General features: G+C 57.3%; 1 long non-coding RNA gene across 2 annotated transcripts; it reads left to right on the top strand.

Annotated features, from left to right (window-relative positions):
• Positions 1-1,281: 1,281 nt before the first annotated feature.
• LOC124231945 (uncharacterized) lies at positions 1,282-6,324 on the top strand. 2 transcript variants are annotated; one of them, XR_006886734.1, is made up of 3 exons: positions 1,282-1,402; positions 2,704-2,877; positions 3,190-6,324. It is a non-coding gene; the product is annotated as an uncharacterized LOC124231945 (long non-coding RNA). The 2 variants fall into 2 exon arrangements; XR_006886735.1 differs by having other exon boundaries at positions 2,707-2,877.
• The last annotated feature ends 6 nt before the right edge of the window (positions 6,325-6,330 follow it).

Below are 6,330 nucleotides of genomic sequence, written 5' to 3' on the forward strand. Positions count from 1 at the left end.
CCTCTACATAGGGGAGCTCAGGACATCCGTGCATGGTCCCTAGGTCCAGGGGCAAGAGAGACTGAGAGAGAGAGAGAGAGAGAAACAAAGGGAGCGAGAGAAGGAGGGAACACAAGAGCGGGAGGAAGTGGGAAGGACAGCCTGGGGAATGAGATCTGGAGGGCTGGCCTATCACTTGTGCTGTGCTCTGTCGGTCAGAGGCCAGTCCCTGCCCACTGAGCCGCTCCACAGGGGTGTGTCGGACAGGCAGTGACATTCATGCCTGCCAGGGCCACACTGACCGTGAGTGGAGTGTCCTGCGGTGAAAGGCTCGCTTCCTCCCTGGGCTCGTCCTGGGCTGAGCTCCGATCCTCCTCCCTGGGAGTGTTACTCATAGGGACCAGCTCTGCTCTCCAGGTTTTCCTGGACTCCATCTCCTCAGAGGGAGGTGTACACGGAGGGGGACTGAGGGCCGAGAAAGCAGGGTCCCCCTCCCCACTCCCAGCTCCTTCTCTTCCTGTCCCAGGAGGGCTGAGGCCTCAGGAGCCTCTCCTCCCTGCTCCCCACCTTCTCTACCTTCAGAGCCCCTTGGCTCACCCTCTGAAGAAGACCAAGGAGAAGTTTCCAGGTGGGAAGGCCTTTCTTCATGCGAGCCCCAGAGAGGACAGGGAGCCCCCACAGGGCTGGGCTTTGCCCCTCTGTCATCTGGGACACTCTGGGAGGCAGCAAGGCCTGGGGCCAAGGCCTGGGCTGGTGGCAGGTCTCTAACCCTCCCCACAATGCGCACCTGCCTAGTCTCTCCTGAGTGTGTACAGGCCTGCATGTGTGCACAACCGTCCAGACCCCCAGGGATGCGTGGAGCCCATCAAGTCCTTGTGTCTGTCTCACTGCCTGGTTCTCCCTCTCCACTTTCTGGCTAGTTTGTGGCTCTGTTCTGGATCCAACTTCAGGCAGCTACAAAGTTGGCCTTCCATGGCAGCTTGCCGCTGAGATGGCTAGTTTCCAGAAATGCTCAGGGGCTGGGGATTCCCCACCTGTGCAGAAACCAAGTAGGCAACTTCTGACAGGGAAGCAGCCGCCTTCAGGCTTGCCATTGTCACAGGGTCCTGACACTGAGGGTGTAGGGGCCGGGAGCTGCCCTGGGTGAAAACACCACAGACTCTCATTGGTCTCCCTCAGCCTCAGATGCTCCTCGGTGGGTTGTGCGCCTTTGGTCTCTTGGCAGAGTGCTGACCTGGTGGTTTTCTGCCGGCTTCTCCAGTGTGGTCATTGCTGTGTGGGAGGCGGATTTGCTGAATTCCTCGCTCCACCATTCCATGTGTCCTGCCAGCCCACCCTGAGGACGTTGGGAAGGCACATCCTTCCAGCAATCTGAGCACCCAAGATGGAGACTCCGGGGCCTGGAGGATTTTGAGAAGAGCTGGTGAGAAGGCAGTACTGCAAAGCTTTTTGCTTCCGGAAAGCTCTCTGGGGTCCTCAGCATTTTCCTGTTTTGCATCAAAATCCTGAGATCTTGAAAATGCCAGCAAAGTTACAACGTGGGCCCCAAAAACCACTGTCTCTGGGCGTCCAACACCAATCAAATATTCAGAATTGTTTGTCACTTGAGATGAGTGGAAAGGAATCGGGCAGGTGGGGTGGAGGGGTGGTCTTGGACCCCACTTTGTGTTGGAAGGACAAATGCCATGCAGATGAGTTTTTCTCTGGGCAGAAGGGCGGGACCTTTGTGGAGAGCCCAGCCGCAGACACTGCTGTGGTCGCACTCCTGTTCCCTCAGCCCACCTGAGTGCCCCTGCAGCTGGGAGCCAGTGCCCAGGAGACTGACAGCGGCCCCCTGCAGTGCCTGCATCCCTCCTCCCTGCCTGAGGGCTCTCCTGCCCCATGGGCCCTTCCTCTCCTGAAAGGCTGTGCGGCCTTGTGCAGGAATGCCCTGGGGTGTTCCCTCCACCTGAGGGGACCGAGCCAGTCCAGGCAGGACCTGGTCTCCTGCTGGGACAGAGTGATGCTCACCACAGTAGTGCTGGTTCTTCAGGCCCCACTAAGGCTTTAATCCTCCAGGCTCACTCCCTGCATCCTCCCTCAGGCTTCCTGGGAAGACCTGCAAACAATTTCCCCTCCATCCTCCTCTGCATGGGTACCAAACTCTGCTGAGACGCCACACTGGCTGTGTCTTTGGACAGGCTGTACAGCCTTCTGGACTTGAGCTTCCTCGCCTGGAAGATGCTGACAAATGGCCTCCCTCAGGGAGTCATCAGGGGGGACCCAGTGTGTGACGATGCAAACCACTGCAAAGAACGACGCCAAGTGATCCTAAGTGAAAGTGCCAGCCTTGCAAAAGAAGCAGGAGCTCATGAGGTCTAGGGGGGAATGTGGGAAGCCTGTCCCAATGGCGCGGACAGTCCCGGATGGATGAGGGTGGCCTCGCAGGGCAGGCCCCCGAGCAGCAGAAGAGCCATTGGATGAGGAGGGACCAGGACAGAGGCTTCCAAGGAGGAAGATTGAAGTGCTAGGAGGTGAAAGAGGCCTTAGGAAAAGTGTGAGCCCTAGAAGATGTTTCCTCAAATGCCATTGTTGGTCAGAAAAATGGTGTCACCAAGCCCCAATCCATTGGATTTCTTCTTTGTTGGTTTTAGGAATCAGTGCACACTTGTAATCAGAGCCCATGTTTTGTTCAACATAGGGCATATTTCTTTGTCCTAACTTTTCCTTCTTTTCTTGTTCTAGCAGAGGAGCCGTGCACATCTTCTCTCCATTCTTTCCTGTGCATGACTGGCCTCTCTGTTCAGAAGCGGATTGCTGGTGCTCATCACTCCCCCTCACCCGAAGGATGGCCGTCTTCCATGTCACACAGCAGATGTGAACCGCGGGGACAAGGGTCACGCCGGGTCACACTCACTGGTGAGGTCACATTGCTGGGTGCACAGCAGGGACTAGAGGATTTGGGCTGAATGAGTGAAAAGTATGAGTGAGAGTAGAAATGAATGAATGACTGAGTGAGTGAGTGAGTGAGTGAGTGAAGGAAGGAAGGAGGGAATGAAAGCCTCAGTGAATGAGTGAGGGAGCGCCTAAAGCCACAGCAGCTGGGATCCACCGAGGAGGAGACTTGATTTCTGGTGGGCTCCGAGGCTGTCACAGGGCAGGCCCTGCACAGCGGCATGGAACGTGTCCAGCTGTCCTCCCGGCTCTGAGACCCTGTCACCTGCAACACAGAGTCGCCTGGATCTTCTTCAACTCTGCCTCAAGGAATGCTGGCTATTCCTGGGGACAGGGCAGCAGGAGGGAAGCCGAGGAGGGACTCCCTGGACCCTGCACCCAGGAGGACCACTGTGACAGCCTGGCAGGTGGTTCCCAATGCGCTCCGGACACCAGGCAAGAGATCCACAAGTCCTTCCTCAGCGGAGTCTCCCAAGAGCCCATCCGGAGGCCCAGTCATTTCCTCATTGCGCAGAAGGGGAAGCTGAGGCTCAGGGCCTCCCCTGCAGTCACCAGCTAGAGAGAGGCTGAGCATCGCCTAGGACCCCTGTCTCTCTGGCCCAGGGTCATTCTGCCCAGTGTCCCACATTGCAACCTCCTGGAGCTCAGGACTCCTGTCTTTCCTGGAGCCAGCCCCATTCCGGCCTCCAGCCATCACTGAACTTGAGGCCCAGGGCCATCCCGTTTGCTTGGGGCTGGGGTGGTGACCAGGTTGGCCAGCCACAGACACTGTGGGCTCTCCGAGGACCAGGACCAGCCTATCCCCCCGCAGGATGAGGTCTCTCTGGGCACCAGCACCAAAGATTGTCAGAACTTTAGGGAAAAGAGGTCCTTCCTGGTCAGGGGGGCCCATGGGGCCTAAGAGGCACTGGCTTCCAGTCCTGGCTCTGCTCCTCTGTTGGGCACAGAGGGACCCAGTCTCTTTAAGCCTCGGTTTCCTTATCAGTGAATTGAAGGCCAGAATCCCTCATGCCCCACTGGGCTGCCAGGAGGATTGGGAGAGACAGCTCATGTGGCAAATAGAGGCCTGGTCCGAGCTCGTGCCCAGGAGCCGATCCTGCTGACATCACCCCTAGGAGAGCCCCTGGGGCCCTTGGCCTCTGACCACTCTGTTCTCCTGCCAGGCATGTCCGACTCGCTCTGACTCCTTTGTTCCTCTGGAATATCTTTCTCCACCCCATCCGGTGCCATGACGGTCTGCCAGCCCGGGTGGGATCCAGGCCCCCGGCCCAGCTCTGCTCCTGGGATTCCTCATCATGGGAGCTAGTAGCTGTGGGGCTCTTCGAAGGAGCAGCCACTCCAAGTGCAGCCTCTGTGAACTTGTCTCACACTACCACGGAAGGTCGGCTGCCAGCCCAGTGCTCAGGGGAGGAAAGCGAGGCTCGAATGGCAGTCCCTTGCCAAGGTCCCCAGGGCTCTCTCCCTCATCCCCACTAAGCACAGCCCCTCCCTCCCAGAAGCAGAGTCTGCTGGCTGTGTGGACCAGGGGCTGGCACAGAGCCTGAGGCAAGGGTCACTGCTAGAGGACCCTAGCTCTGCTTTGGGCTCAATGACCTTCTCCAAAGCCCCCCAGCCCCAGGCTTAGAGCTCTGGCACCTTCCACGAGGCCTCCGCCATACCTTGTCAAAGTCCCTTCTGCTCACACGAGGTCCAGCGGGTCCTGCGCATGCAGCTGAGAACGACCCCTGGATGGAGCACGTTCGAGGTGGTCCCTGTGACTCTGTGCACTGCCCTAGATATTCTTTCCTGCCTCGAGGATGGGGTTTGGAGGGAGAGAGAGCAGGCAGGAGTGTGTTGGCCCTCCTCATCCTCTGTCCTGGTCAGCAGGTCAGGCTGCTCAGCTCAGGAGAGTTAGAGGCTGGGAGGGGCATTGGGAGGCCAAAGTGGGCTAGGGAGGTGGAGGGTGGGACCAGGGATGAGGGCAGCAGCAGGACCAGGAGGGCAGGAGGGGGGCCCTCCAGCTGGGTAGGTCACCCCTGGTGCCTTCCTCACCTGCATCCTAGCAGCCAGTCCTTGTCCATCCCTCCCTGAGTTCTCTGCCCCAGGCTCTCTGCATCCCCACGTTCCCAAACCAGGCTCACAGCAGAGAAGGAGACCTTGAAGGTCAGAGAGTGACCGACAGCGGAACACCGTGTTGACGTCATGTGCCAGAATCTCCCCCTCTGGGGATATGTCCTCCAGGATCAGAGATTGAGGGAGGCTGATGTTCCCATCAGCGTGAGGAGGGGAGAGGAAAGTCAGAAACGGGGCACGTTCCACATCGGGGCCATTTGGAAATTCGGATGCCGGGATACCCAAGAGGAAGAGTGTTGTCTGACCAGGGTCCGCCCGTGAAGAAATCAGATCCAGAGGAGCACACGCCCTGCAGGCCTCCGCACTCAGCACCCACAGGATGCACGCACTCTGATGCACACACCGGCATATCCATGTGCACACACGCAGCACATGTGTGAACATGCATCACCCCACACACATGCACCCCCGCGCACAGGCACACGGGCACACACACACACACACACACACGCCCGCGCGCACACACACGTGGACACCAAGGGAAAGGACTGGAAAGGTGAAGACCACCTGTGAAGGGCACTCCTGAGTTGCCGCTTCCTTAATTCTTCAGTCTCTTAAAATTCATTATCTTACTACAATAAACGTTCACTGTCTTGGAATAGAAATCTTCCAAAATAGAAACTAAAGAATGTACTTTATTCCAAAGGTGGATCATCAATGGATTTCATTTAAGCTGTGATATTCACCTTTTTAGAATTAGGAAAGGAATACACGCACATTCTAAGAACTTTCAACATCCCGCCAGGAGCAGATGAGAGACTGGAAAGTCGCGAGCCCCATAAACAGTTTGGTGCATATCTCCCTGGTGTGGTTGCTCTCATTCTGTCTCCTTCTGTCTGTCTCTCTCGCACACGCACATTCATTTTCATAGATGTCTGTCTCCCTGTTGATGTCACATATCCGTGTTCTGACGGATGGGCCGCACGGGTCCCATTGCCTCTCCATGAACCTGAGTTGTGTTCCCAACTCCCAGCCATTGCAACCAGTGCTGTCATGACTACTGTTGAAAAGATATCTTGCAAACCTTGGGCAAGACCTCCTGTGGGCCACACTCCTGGCATTCGCACTGCCAGCAAAGGTGGGGTCCTGGGGAACTTGGAAGGGTCCTGCAGGCTATTCTCACAGAGAGCAGTGTCCTTTCCCCCTGCTCTCCAGGGATCTGCGGGGGCCTCTGATTCCCCAAATTCTCACCAGGGTTGGTCGCAACCAGACCAGAAACCTGCCAGTCTGGTGGTGACCAATGCCATCTCCACGGTGTTTACGTTTGCACGTGTCCTCACGGGGGAGGTCGAGCATCTCTGACAT

The sequence above is a fragment of the Equus quagga genome, unplaced genomic scaffold (genome assembly GCF_021613505.1).
Source record: "Equus quagga isolate Etosha38 unplaced genomic scaffold, UCLA_HA_Equagga_1.0 HiC_scaffold_13095_RagTag, whole genome shotgun sequence".
In the NCBI taxonomy this organism is placed as follows: domain Eukaryota; kingdom Metazoa; phylum Chordata; class Mammalia; order Perissodactyla; family Equidae; genus Equus; species Equus quagga.